The sequence below is a fragment of the Anser cygnoides genome, chromosome 13, assembly GCF_040182565.1.
Source record: "Anser cygnoides isolate HZ-2024a breed goose chromosome 13, Taihu_goose_T2T_genome, whole genome shotgun sequence".
Taxonomy (NCBI): Eukaryota; Metazoa; Chordata; class Aves; order Anseriformes; family Anatidae; genus Anser; species Anser cygnoides.
In genome coordinates, this window is record NC_089885.1 from 4,043,993 (window position 1) to 4,058,644 (window position 14,652).

Here is a 14,652-nt window from a genome sequence, read left to right on the forward strand (position 1 = left end):
TTTTTCCTTATGTTTCTTCATGGTCTCTCACATCCCTCACAGAGAAACTGTTTCAGAGTCTCTCCTTTGCTTCTCACACTCATGTTTAGTAAATACATTTGTACACCTTTGCCCCAAAAGGAGGTAGATAGCTCTAAACCAGACTGCATTTGTTAGGAAGCAATTGACCATCAGTTTCAACTTTGCTGCTCCCCACCAAAACTCTCCTCTCCAGTTCATCTAGAACCCATCAGAGTACAGACACCCAAGAAGAGGCATAATGTTATAGACACCCCTTTCCCCCACCACACACAGCCCCATCACCATGCCCTGCCCATTCCATGTGCTGCCACTCACTTTCCCAGGGATCAGAACTAGTTTCAAGGTAAAATTTTACCCTGCGCATACCCAATCCAGTTTCAGCCAGAATATTCATTGGTTTGGCTCAACTACTGCGAAGTGTCTGCTGTTTGCAAAATGTTCAGAAGTTACAAAATGGGATTCATGAGGAGAGTTAGTCATATACAAGACCTAACACCCTGATTCTAAGAAAATAAGAGATTTCTAGAGCACTGAAACCTAGCACACAACACGAATTCACAAGTTGGAATAGGCTGCATCATGGCGCAGGCTGGCAAAAGAGCTTTTGATTCCTTTCTGTTCTACACACCAGCTGGAAAAAAAAACAGCCAAGGGGCGGTATAATGCTAAGGGTGAGCAGTCCCAAAGCGGAGGAGAGGCACTACTATACCTTCATGAGAAACCAGGCTGCTCCACACCTCAGCCAGGGAGTTATGGAGTAGATTCAGAGGGACCTTAATGAAACGGGTCTTTGCTAGCAGGGAACACATCCTTCAGAAATGAAGCGGGCAATAACTCATTCTGGTATAGCTATTCCCTGAAGCAAATTGCATTGGATTTGTTACTGAAATAGCTAGCTCGTTACCCCAGCCTGTGGCAGAAGCAGCAAATGCCAGCCATCTGGAGTGCTAGATGGCCCACTGCCAGAAGAGCTGTGATGCTTTGGAAGAGGTAGAGAGCAGGGGTGAGTTAGAGCAATCAGCACAAGTATAGGAGAGAATGAAGGGAGAGGAAAGGAAAGGACATATAAGAAAAAATAAGGAAGAGAGAAGTACTCTTAAAGAAGCTGTAAGTGATGCCTAAGAGGAGCAGATGCTGGAAACAAGCTGATTTCCAGTCTGTTTGCTAGCATAAGATAAATAAAGAGGTGACCTTACCAGAGAGGAGGATAAGAAAAAAAAAAGAAAGAAAGTATAGAAGCTGAAGAACCATTCTGGAAAGTATTTATCCCCCTATACTGAGTTGGGAAACTCCAGAACACTGTAAATGCCCTGACCCAAGCACCAGAAGCACAGCAGGGCCATCACAGCATAATTTTCTGCCATATTTGCATGCAGAGTTTGTTTCTCTCACTGATTGAGCCCAGAGTCATAATATTTGGCATACAGCCCTCCTGAAGACTCTGCTTGTTGTCTTCAGCCAAAGTGGCTCAAGCCATCACAGAGGTTTTCCTTACCTGGTATTCTGATGCTGCAGTACGAAAAGCACACAGGTGAAGCTAGGTCTTTTTCACAGCCCAAAATATATTTTCACATTTGAACTCTGTATTGTGACTAGCTCATCAGCACAAGAACAGCCACTGTCTGACAACACACACTTTTTTCAGGAACATAGGCTAAAAGAATGCTATTTATTATATACAGAAATAGGATCTAAAGTCCAAATTCTTAGTGACTCCTGATGCTAATAGAGCAAAAATTGACCTGTAGAACATAACAAGTAACAGCCCCTGGTAAAGCTTTACATACCTGCTAAATAGAGGCTTGCTGGCAAGGATTGGTTCAGAGCAGAGGCCAGGTGGAGCTGTTCAGAGTACTTAATGGAAATGGGGTGGGTTGATTTCCTTGCTGTTTACCAGCATTAGGCTAGGGTAGATAAATTGTAATACTTGAATACTGTTTAAATTTTACAACAGCTTGCTACGCAAGAATGCTGGTTTACTTTCCTGCTATTGTGGGCTCTTAAAAGCTGAGATCTTTGTGCTGCAAGGAATGGCATTTCGAGTCTAATAAATATAGAAGTCAGGACAACTACATTTGCCTTTCCTTGGCAAAAGGATATAAATCAGCCTATGGCTCTATCTTCCTGAAAAGTCAAGTTGTCTAGTGAGTGTCTTCCCACTACTCTCCCCTATTTTTCCCTTCTCTTTCCCTCAGGCTCCCTAAAGAAAATTACTGTTTATGAAACTGCATGTGAGAGTCATGCCTGCAGAAAGCTAATGCAATATTGCTGTGCTGTAGGGCTGGGATGCTTTCTCTGGAAGCAGATGAGAACAAAGCTTTCTCTGTAAGGAAGAGGCAAGCTGTCTTTTAGATGAAACATGACAAAGACTTTTGCCCTTTTCCCCAAAATGAAAATGTGCTAGCTTGGGATGATTCTATGGAGGAAAAGTTATATCACCAGACAATCAGAAGGCCAGCAGGTAACACTGATTTGGCTGGCCACAACTAGAAAGCTAGGTCAGGTCAGGGTTCATCCAGTTCTGTGTCCCCTAGACACAGCAAGACAGATGCTTTCTGAAGCTGTTGTAAAACCTCAGTAGTAACACTTGGGCACTAACCTACCCCTGGGTTGTTTGCCAACTCCAGATGGTTAGTGGTTGCTCCATGCTGTAAAGTTTTGGGGCTCCTTCTACTCTATTATAAATTTATAAATACTTCTTGTGTAGTATTTATTGTCTAAATAACTTCCTAAATGTTTTGGAGCCCTGGGATACTTGACAATATCCAGAAACAATGAATCCTAGATGTTATTTAGAAACTTCCAGCTAGCATCTACTATACAAAGTGGTTGTCACTGGATATTCCTGTTTATTACTGCCTATTGATGCTTACTGCTGTTTGCAAATGAGTATTGACACCAAATAAAAGAATGTGATGGGATATGCAGTGAAGATGTGGGTGATATTTTTGGCTTCTAGCATGTCAATCCATTCTTTTTCAGTGACAGAAATCTCAAAGGTAATGAAATTGTTATTGCTGTGAGTTTAAATATCAGCCAGATCCTGTACTTGGTGAGAGATGAACCAACCTTTTATCACTGCAGGGATTTCACACATAAATGGAAACAGAATATGGTTCTACCCTCTGTACCTCAACAGCTGCTCTGAACAAGAAATGGGTGGCAAGGAAAAAAGAGCCCTGGCATTCAAAAGGCTTGCTAAGGAATCCCCATCGTGTCATCTAAGAAACAGGGAATCTTCTGGATACAGCAAAGGGAAACTTTCAGTGAAAACTCACAGCTGTTTCTATTAGGAATCCAAATGTGCTTTGAGTTCAGAGGCAATGGGTGGCTCAGAACAAGCTGGTTTGCAGGGAGTGTTAACTAAATGCAGCAGTTTGATCTCCAGCCCTTACAGATGCAGAAGTGAAATCTTCAGAAAGTTGTTATAGTCCATTTTACAGGTCACAGGGGCAATTGAACAGAGATTTTTCTAGTTGTCCCCAAGGCATGAAGGCTGGTAAAGAAATGTCTGTTGCAGTAAACAAAGGGTATGGCAGCTTTTCTCTCTGAACCTGTTACATATGATTTCCTTCTTCTTCTGCTCCTGCTTTCAGCTCTCCAACTGGCACAACTTCCATGGCATGGCTGAGCACCAGGCACTGTTACAGTGGTTGAGGGTGGTTTGGAGCTACACTGCTTCCCCACCAGGCAATTCAAAGCCTGCTTCAGTCCAGGTACAGTCCTCTGGTAACACAGACCTGATACCCTGGATATGTGAAATTTATTTTCAGATAGATTGGTAGTTTATGAAAGCCAAAAAGAATGGTTAGATCCTCAAGTCCTTAGCTGGATCCTTAGTGTAACATTTCAATATGGATGTGGAGCTAATAGCCAGTGCACCACTATGATTTCTAATGGAAAAATATCCAAGCTTAATCTGAAGACATCAGCAATAGAAATCATCATGGCCATGGTTCATTTTTCAAGTGGCAACTTGCCTGCAGGTGCTGCATCACATTTGAGTAGTTGGACTATGCAGTGCAAAAAGTGTCTGCTGGCACTTACAGAGCAGCTCATTCAGCTACAGAGGAAAAAGATTGTGCTTTCCAGACCAAGTCTTGCTGTTCTTCATGTCCAAGACAACACTTCTTAAAACTTTATCCAGTTCTTTCAAGCAAAACCTACTAAAGTAAAGAGAAACATAGCTGAATAATGGAAAAAAAAAAAAAAAGTAAGAAGCCAGAATAAGGGGTCCCCAGTGTGACAGCTGAACCCATCATCTCTCTCTGCTGCCTGAGAACAGGAGATGCTGCCTACAGTAAGTGACCAAGCAGCAATTGTATCTTTGTATCTTCTTCCAGAAATGAATATATCTCTCTTCTTTATGGCAGAGTCTCCAGGACCTCTTTAATGAAAAGCCTTTTTGTTTCCCTAAGGTCATCTGTGCTGGGAAGAAGGCCATGCTTTGCTAGTTTCAGCCATCTAATTAAGAAAGGGGTTGTGTGAGTAAGCAGGTAGCTTGGGAGTCAATCTTTTGTGAACAGAGCAAATTCCATTTGTGCAAAGAGAAACCTGGGGTTTAGGCTGAATTATCGAATGGATTATAACAACAGATCACTTGCCTTTGCAGTGATTTAATTATCAAAGATTTTCCAAATGAAGGGGAGGGGGGAACCAGAGGAGGGACAGAGCATTTCCTGAGGGAAATGTCAGTTTGGCAGTTACACCCCTTACCTGTGGATGTCTGGCCAAGATCATTAAGGGAAGGTGATGTGTTGCGATCATTTGTGTTGCCAAGCACCAGCTTTTCCTTAATGTGACATATCTATAGCCATGTAGAAATCAATGTGTAAATCAAAGAACTCAAGAGACAACAGAGCACGGAAGGCCATTTTTGTCACCAGAAGAGAGACAGTCAGCCACCATCATGTGTTTTAAAAGCACATCAGACAGAAAGATGGGAGAGCACAGAATTAAGCCAGTTTAAGTGGTGAACTGAGGCACAGAAAACTAAATCCTGGGATGGACCTAGAAGAGAAATCTAGGACAAAGCTCAGAGCTGTAACCAAAAACATGCCTGATCTTCAACATACCACCCGGTACGAATCATTTCTAGGAAAAAGTGTTATGCTATTAGTGGACATTTGTAGGATTACCTAGAAAGTGTCCAAACTTCCAGTTTAAAGCATCATGGGAAGATGAAGAGCACAGAAGACTACTGTAGACAAGCTGCTCTGCACCAGCCTAGTAGCAATACAGAATCCTAAAACAGTGGGATCAAAAAAATACATTCAAGCCTTTTAAGCGTAACTGCATGAAAATTGGCAGTATGGCATGGATTTCTGGGAAAAAAAAAAAAAAGAAAAAAAAAGAAAAAAGCAATGCTAAGTAGAAAAAAGATGGAAATAATGGGTAACCCAACATTATCTGTTCTCTTAGGATATTACTTCCACATCCCAGCCTCCTTCCTGACGTTGAAGGCAAATGGATCATGAATCATCAGTCAGCCCTTTGATATGCACTGACCACATCTACAGTGCTTTTGGGGACAGTCACATTATTTCACCCATAACTAGAGCTTTTCAGCATTGTATTTGATATGCTGCATAGAAACCTAGTAAGACATGGTTACAGTTCCCACGCACCTTCAGTGCTTATTGTCTGAGTTCGTTACCATTGTTCTTACTTGCTCATGGCACTAGCTCCAGGCCTGGTATCCAAATCTTAATCAGGAACCCAGCTCAGTTCAGATTCACGTACCATTCAAACAAAGTAAACCACCTCTCCCATCATTAGCTTTAAGTTAGCAATAATTGGCATACTACTTAAATATAACCCCAGTTTACCCCATTTTACCCCAGTGAGTTGAAGACTGCAGCAGGAGGCAAAGAAGCTTCAACATGGGAAAATAAAAATGGTGCTCAAGTCATCAGGAATGTTGGGAGGTATTTCAGTGCATGGAGACCTGAGAAAGATCAGGCTGGGGTAAGTGAAATGCTGTTGTTGCTGCTTGAATGAATGGCACTGGAATTTTTCTGTTCATGTACACTCTCTTCAGTTGCTTCTCTGTAGTTCTTTCAGACAGGTTAGCATGTTTCCTGTGCAAGGAGCTCACTATCTTTCTCAGATGAATTATCCAAAGTACCTCAGACACTTCAACATTTCTTGTCAGACTCATAAAACAAGTCTTACCTCAGATGGCAGTGAATCCGATGTGCCCTGACAGTAACAAGCAGGGCAACAAAGAGAATCATTAAATGTCAGTAGAGTTGAGAAAGACCTGTGTCCCACTACCAGAAAAAATAGGATGCGTCTCCAGAAGTGGCAGTCCTGACTGCTGAATACTGGAATGTGTGAATGTAGAGCCAGATGTGCCAAGTTTTATTAACTCCTTTGACAGGAGTAATTCACTTGTGGACCTTACAATTAGGTCTGAGACCCTGCTTTTCTGTGACAAAGAGCAGTAAAGAAAGATGGGAATATGTTCACCCAACTCAGTGCTGGGTGGACACACAACCAGGTGCAGAGAGTAGGTGTAAATCTAATTTGGGGACTTGTAGGATTGCATCTGTCCCTTCTGGCATGTTTTTTCCACCTGCTTTTCCTTAATGACAGTTGAATGCTTGGAGTATCCACTGCTTACCTGAACATAGAGTGGGTGAGAAAGCTGGGTGTGAATTGACTGGTGCAAGGAAGCTTCAAGGAGCTGCAGCCCACCACCACAGATGGTGACTTTCCAGAATGTCCTTGGGGTTATACCTGGAACACAGATATGAATTCCTGGATGTCACTTGGGGCCAGCAAGAGTGAATCAGACAGTAATTTTCTGCACTGTCCCCAGTTAATTCTGTACTGTGATTTAAAACAGCTGAGGGGCAGGCTAAAGCTTCTTGTTTGGTTGGTTGGTTTGTTTTTTGACCAAGAAAAGGTACATTCATTTTGGTAAGAGTGGCCATCTCTTTTCAGTCTGGTATGGCCTGGAGCTTTCCTACAGTCCCTAGGAAACAGAGGAGAGCTCATGCTGGGCCTCGGTAAAAGAAGCCACAAGAATCAGATACTTGCAACCAACAATAATGTTTTGCAGAGGAGCTAAGGGTGGCTGAGGTTTTGCTGCGGCACTGAGTGATAAACATTTGCTAACCCTGCTAATGAGATATGCAGACACTTAGTCAATCTTGGAATTCAGGAGCAGTTGGCTGATACCCAACCAACCAAAAAAGCAGATGCTAAAACCTTGTTTAATATTCTGCTGACAGTGCTGTGAAGGTTACATGTGAATAAATGGAAAACAGCTGCCCACTGCTGCATTTCCACTGCAGCGCTGTCCAATATGACCCACTCGCTGAAATATGAATATTGCGGTGAATTGGCTCTGCTCCTGTGAACTTTGTGTGAGCCTGAGGTGGGCTGGGGGTGGGGAATGATGGTTTGGAAAGAAGAAGGATGGACAATGCACAGCTTTCTGTACAGTGATATAAGGAAAAAGAAAGAAATATAAGCGGGGCAGGAGTGGGGGCTGCGGATTGCAGACACAAATGGTGCTAAAGTAAGAAGGGATAGTTCAGACTTGAGGAACTAACCAAACTGTAGACCAGCCCCCTTCCATCTTTGTAAAAGTGTTTATCTTGACTGCCAGCGGGTTTTGAACAAGGCTTCTCCAGTGTCACAAGCACGAGCTGCTATATTGTAAGCTACAAAGCCTGTGAGGCATGGCTAACAGGCCAAACTCTGCTCGGTGCTGAGTGACAAGAACTTGCCAGTGGGCTACAACAGCCCACACCTGGCTGCAGGCTCAGTGCTTTGGCAGTGCTAACATCCAACACTGATATGGTGAATTCCTGCAGGTCTGCCACCTAATGATGTTTGGCAGGCTAATGCAACCCCAAGGAAACGGCACCTTTAGGTGCTGCAAGCTGTCTGTTAGCGTCCAGAACTCTGCAACTCAGCTTTTGCAAACAGTCATGGAACCAGGAGTACATCAAGCATTGGTGGCTAGGCTAATGGTCAAAGAACCAGTCCTTATACTAACGTCAGCCTAGCTGTGCAGGGGATGCTGAAGAAGGGTAGCTACAGCCCCTGGTGGTGATGTTAAAGTGCAGCAAAGTTCCCTTTGGTACTCAGGACTGCACTCTCAGTGCGCAGGCCAGGTATGGAGCTAGCTGCAGTGTCAATGATGAAGTCAGCAGCATCACATTCACAAACAGCTCCTTCAAGAAGCCCAGTTCTGGGAGCCAAGCACAGAGATGGTGGAAAAGTGCCCAGCTGAGGAAACCGAGGCTCCACCAAGGAGTGACTGTGGTGCAGCCCAGCAAAGCATTGCTATCACAAGCTTTGGTCATCAATACAGAGGCTTTGAATCTGACCAATATGTGAATGACCTCTTCAGTTACCCAGCTGATTAACTCAGTCACTTGCCCTAGGCTAGGCAGAGCACTCACTGCAGTCTGGCGGGGTCCACATAAAGAGATGTCTACAGAGTGGCGTAAAAAAATCTTATAGCTGTTGATTTTGGGTCTGCTCCAAGATCATGGAAGTTGAGATTTCCTCATTTTAAAGCAGTGGACCTCAGAGGTCTAATCTCTTACACTGTAATTTCATTTAAGTGCACACATTTATTCCCAGGATAATCTTTGCAGGACTGACCCCTGCTAGAGTCCCAGCACATCATACACACTGTACATGCTCCTGTTACAGCCTGAGACCAGCAGCTTGTTGAATTATTCCTACATTTACTCTTTTCCTTAATTGTTTTGAACTAGTCATTAGAAGAGTTGAAGCAGGAAGAAATATTAATAATAAATTGTATGGAGAAGCAGATACTGTGCCTTCTACCTATTGCACAAGCCTAAAATCCTAGGAAGTGGAAACAAGGATTCTGTTGGCATTAGCGGGTAAGGTAGCAAAAGGCTCTCTCTTCAAGAAGTAGAAATGAAGCATTGACACAACTTAGTATTTCCTACAGCTGTTGTCAGGGAAAGGGTTTAATGCCTTTGTGTCTCCAGTGGCAGTCACGCGGATGTATGGAGAATGGATGTATGAATTTTCAAGTCCTTTAAAGTAAATACATGGAATAGCTATTGAAATAATAAGAGGGACCCGCCAGAGAAAAGGCTAGTTTTCAGCAGTAACATGGCATCCATAAGGTCTCTCTTTTCAGTCTTCTCCCCTGTGCAATGCACATCTTCTTCGGCCACTGATGCCCAGCAAGGAGGCTTCCTACAGCTGCCCAGGACAAGATGCCTCTTCAAGAGCATCACCTGAGTGCAGTACAAGATCTGCAAATGTGTTTGGAATTGATGCCTGGGCACTAGAGAAGCCTGGGTTTTAAGAAGCTGGGAGAGGCTGGGAATGTGGATTTGGGGCATGGATAAAACCTCCTGCTTTCAGCAGGAACTGAGAGGTTGTGTGGAGTGGTGGGCATTTGAGGCCTGAGAGGAGAAGAACCAGACAACCAAGCAGTGCACTTCATGTGTGCCATGTGGGAGAACAATGTGGTGAATTTTTCTGGGTAGAGCTGTTTGTCTGTATCAAAACTATGTCCTCATCTATGAACAGTGAAGCAATAAAGCAACTTTTGTTGATAACATGCTAAAAATAAAGAGGGAGATCAGTCTTCTGTTCAAATGGAAGGGAAGTTCAATAAGGTCTTTGTCCAGTCTCCTCACGGAACAGTGACTTCCCAGACAGCTTGATCCTGGAGACAGAAGGGAAATGTATTTTGTGGCACACAGGCTGGGAGGGGAACCAAAACTGGCTATTAATAATCAGGCACATTAGTTAAGCACACAGTCACACAGCAACATTTATTCTTTGTTTCACCAAAAACGAACAGTAATTAAGTGGAACTGGCTGGTGAGCTTGTTCTGTTACTGACCCAGAGGCTGGGGAAGAGGGAACTTGTGACTGCTATCAGACAGGCATTAAATGGAAACACCCCTGGCTGTACCATAAATATATAGCAACAGCCGTCACAGCTCAGACTGAGAGTCTGTCTCGGCTGACATCCTGTCTCCAGTGTTGTTGGAAAGTAGTACATGCTGTCGTATGAAGAGGCCTCCAGTGAAACAGTGGGAACATACACAGTCACACTGTGCAGTTGTTCTTTGTTTGTCTTTATGCTGCCTTCTCTGCTCCTCTTCAGTACTCTAAGAGTTTTAACTTTGGAACTAGGGCTCGAGATCCATCTCTAAGCTGAATTCACTGGTAATGTTAGGTTCCTACTGTTGTACCTAAGCTGACAAACAATAGTGTATTGTCTTTTCATCCAATGAATCACAGATTTCAAAATTGTTTGTGACATAACTCTTTTCCTGCTCCGTCAGTGTAGTAGCATAAATTGGGATATGGTTGCACAGGGGCAGAGCAATGCATGGGGACTATGCCACAGCACAAGAGCTCTGAGGCTCTTTGGCCATAAACAGCAGATGTTAGGGTACAGGTGCTTTGAGGCAGAGGCAGGAGCACAACTTAGAGACTTGAGGCAAGAGAAGGGATTCTGCTATTGGGAAGGGTCACTCCTGGGAAGTGGATTAAAAAGAAATACCTGAATGGCTGTTTTATGAAACAAAGGAGTAAAATACAGTAAAGGAGTAAAGTTCCCACTCTGATGACCTTGACTGTTTTCCATGATAAGCACCAAGGGGACTCCCATGCCCACCTGCAGGTTAAATCTGCATGTAATTGAGGCCTTATTCCCAGACAGATCTGCGATGTTGAAATTTGTCCCAGGATACACATCATATCCCTCTGCAGCAGAATCCTCAGGCAGACAGAGGCCATCAGGAACATCTTAGTTGTAAGGTGAACTTTTCTGTGTTGTACGGGTAGCCACAGGCAGGCACGCAGAGACAATGTGGAGGAGCAGCACAGATACCACACACTTTTTCAGACCCATGGTACAGTTCATCAAGTACCGTGCTTGAGCAAGGCCAGATTGAGTGTCTCCAGATGAAGGTGTCAGAAGCTCTGAAGCAGATGTATGTGAGATAATCTGAACTCTTGGAAGTTTTAATCCAATGCCTTTTAATCCAATGCCAAGCAGCAAGGACTTTTCTATCATTTGAAGAATTTTTTTAGCTTGATAACTCTGCTAACTCTTGGCAGTGGGTGAGGATTTCTGTGCTGTGCTTTCCTGTATAGAACAGATTATTTGAACAGTTTATTCAAAACTGCAGTGAAAAATGGTGGCAGAGCAGAGATGGCAGTGTTTGCATCTACTACTGCTTTTCACTCTCTTGCTGCAAAGATTTCAACTATGTTTCCTCCAGATGGGTTTAGAAAGAGTTCATCCAGCCCTGGATGGAAATACTGATATCTGAAATGTTGAAGCGTGTGGGTGGGCAAAGTCCTCTTAGTTGCATATTTTGCAAATGAGAACTGAGAAAAGGGATTTTCTTCTTTAAGACTGGAACTAAAACAAACAAACGAAAGAAATAAAAAATGATGTAATGGGGTCATCACAAAATTGTTTTCCTTTCAGTATAAACTGTCATAATTATTATTTAATGATTGCAATTGAAGAATGGTCCCCCTGAATATAGGCAAAAGCCCATCTGTTAACTGTGAATCATGCAAATAATGTGACATCCAAGACTTCAGAGAAGGGTTTAACTGTTTTGCAGCTAGCACTCCCAATACTCTACCCACTGTACATTCAGCTTTATGGTCTGCCTGGGAGGACTTGGTTAGAATTCAGGTAGTATCTGTTCATGCTTTAAAGATTATGAAAGTAATGCCTCATGGGTCCCTGCCAAGAGTGAGTTAGTGAATACCTGAGTGTTAGCTCTGGGCCCAGACCAAAATACCACCCTGCATAACAACGACCTCCAGCTTTAGAAAAGTTCTGCTCAGGATGAGCCCTGAAGAAAAAGCTTTTTACTGATCAGCTTTGTAATCACGGTGCTGCCTGGCAAGTTCAGGTGGTACCTTAAGCTGTAAAAGGAGGAAAGGCACACGTTTTAACATGTGTGACTGTGTCTAAGACTCTCCTCAGCATCATCTGTGCTGTGAAGCGTCTTTCAGGGAATCCCATCTAAGCCTCAATGCTGCAAGCTATTCCTGCAGGCAGAAATCTTTGTGAAGCCCACAGGAGTCAAAGGGTTCTCTGCACAGAGAGGGCCAGCTCTGTGTGGGCTGAGATGGGCTTTGTGGCGACAGCATGTCCAGTATCTTGTGTGACTCACCCACTTGCCCGTAGACCCTTGTTAAGTGGCACTGAAGGCAATGCTAAGTTGTCCACAGCCAGAGCATGGAGCCAGACTGTGGAGAAACGTGGGAATAAAAAATGAACAAGTAGATTTTCAGGCTCCATCAAGAATATCCCGAGTTTCAGGAGAACCAGACAGAGCACCAAAGTACAAAACATGCACATTTCATGCGTGCACACAGTTCAGGTGTTGGTTTTGATACTGAGGTCCATGCTGAGTGTCCCCTGAGGAAACAGCCCTGCTATGCAGGAAAGAACAAAATTCTGTTCTCAGCAAAAGCTGATCTGTCCACATGGGTTATTTGTCCATCATGCAGAGAAACAACCTAGTCTCCTTGTTATCTTGTTGATAAAATAAGGCCCAGTTATTAGCAATTACTATGCATTGTCATCAGTCATGCTAAGATCATCCGGTAAGCAGTGCAGATGGGCTGTAAGACAAGTTTGATTCTTAGTGCTAAAACAAGTGTCTGCTTTAAGTGACTAAAACGGAGTGGCTCACCACCATGTGAGCACCTCCCAGGTTGTCTCTTAGCAACTGGCCAGCCAAAAACAGATGATCAGCACGTCTGAAAGCTTCTCCAGACTTACCTGAAGCTTCTGGGTCTTGGAATTGTGCTGAACTCCCTAAAAATAGGCATTGCTGCAAGAGCTGTTCTACTTATGAGGAAATAATCATAATATCTAGACCATGGGCTGGAGAGCAGGCTCTCTTTTAAGTTCTATCCCTAACTCATTTCTCAGCTGATTTTTGTCAAGGTCCACAAGGATGTGTGTGGGACCTTGGTGGAGGGTGGCTGCCTTGTACTTTAAGCCTGAATCCAGGTGGAACCTGCTTTTTAGATAAACCTCCCTGCTAGGGGTCTCTATATGACCCCGCACTCTGCCATCTGGCCCTACCTGAGCTGGATCTCAGCAACTTAACTAGAGCACTGCAAGTCTCTTCTGTGAGTGGTGTTTAACCATTTGGGGGATCTGCAACGACCTTCTTCACAAGCTCACTCATGAAAATAAAGTTTAGGACTGCTTCAGACAGAATTCTCTGCAGGACAATACAGCTGTTCACTGACAACAGTAAGACAAATCAGAAATGTTCCTAAAAATTAGCAGTAACATCAGACTAGGCTGAATTTCTTCAGTTGTCTGTGGGAGAATGAGTTTTTCTAAATAAACGAAAGCATTGCAGAATTTTTGAAGAAGGAAGTTCAAAACAAAGCCAAATTGTCAAAATAGCCCAAAGCCTTTCAAAACAACACAACTCTTTCAGTCCAAACACAGGAGCATTTTGAGGCACGCTGTACTGGACAAAACAATATTGCGTGGGAATGCAGAGGGGGAAAGGCAGCCAGCCCTGCTGAAGCAGTGGGCTCGTGACCGCGTGCATTTGCGTAGCACTTTGTATTGACAGATTGTTTGTGGGGGAGTGGTAGTAACGATTTTTCCCTTTCCCTGAAATAGAAATGATGCAGACACAAGTCAGTATATTTGCTTGGGACCCTTAGTGGCCTAAGCAAGAAACAAGCTCCGGGAAACTTCCTTTGCTTTTAAGGTTGCCATCCAATGGACTATAGGTTTTCTCCTTTAAAGCTGATGGCAGCTAGACCTATTTCATGCAAATCTGAATGAGCAATAAATATCTAAAAGTCCAAACATCCACTAGACTGCAGTTCCAAAACCTACTGAAACATGATTTTATTTTTTTTTATGTTTTCCACATGCCTGTTTGTGGTATAGATCGTCTGCTGTGGCTATAAAAACAAAACACATTCAAACAAAAACAGCAGATTCCACTCTGCCAAGACAAACAGCACCAAGTGCTGTCTCTTGTTTCAGTATCTCCTCCAAGAGGGTAAGTATCTCTTACCCTCTTTTTCCTAGCATTTGTACGGTTCTAGCTGGAAACCAGGAACCATCCCAGTCTTTGGAGGAACAACTCCCTGAGCAACCACCACAGGCAGTTCCAGTTACCTAGCTCTCCTCATGGCAGCAAGGGGCCTCCTCCTAGCACCTCTAGATGGCTGGGGCAGGGGATGAGGAAGGCAGGAAGGGTAAAGAACAGGTCTTTTTCCATGTGGAAGGTCTAATACCAGCTGGGCACCTGGGGAATTGGACTTTGTGGCTTCTGAGGTTGGAGAGGGCCTGGGCACCTGTTCGAGGAGGTATCCTGTGAGTAGCTGCACTGCAGAAAAAGTTACTAGAAAATGGGATGTTTGGCAGTCCTCTTCAATGCCGTCTGACTGCACCTCACCGAGGGACTGACTAAGTGGGAAGTGTCTTGAAAATACAGAAGTGCTAAGTATGATTATTACTGCCAAATGTATTGAATGCTACTAGAAGCTGACGGTGCTGAGTTGATTTCTAAGCCACCTGGTACAGATTTCTAGCAGTCCTCCACAGGGCGAAGTGGGTGAACTTCCCCAAACCCCTCTGAAGGCTAAAGAAAC

At 43.7% G+C, this 14,652-nt stretch overlaps 1 protein-coding gene across 8 annotated transcripts in view; it reads right to left on the bottom strand.

Annotated features, from left to right (window-relative positions):
• DCX (doublecortin) overlaps window positions 1–14,652 on the bottom strand; it is a 125,734-nt gene that overhangs the window by 93,552 nt on the left and 17,530 nt on the right. For 5 of the 8 annotated variants that reach the window (XM_067005361.1, XM_048070634.2, XM_067005360.1 and 2 more), the window contains one exon: window positions 6,647–6,762. The exons of 1 other annotated variant lie outside the window; for it this stretch is intronic. The gene's annotated coding sequence lies outside the window, so the exon portion shown is untranslated. Of the gene's footprint in view, window positions 1–1,516; window positions 1,762–1,808; window positions 2,164–6,646; window positions 6,763–14,652 lie in introns of those variants that run through there. 2 more of the 8 variants (XM_067005367.1, XM_067005365.1) reach the window with 2 other exon arrangements.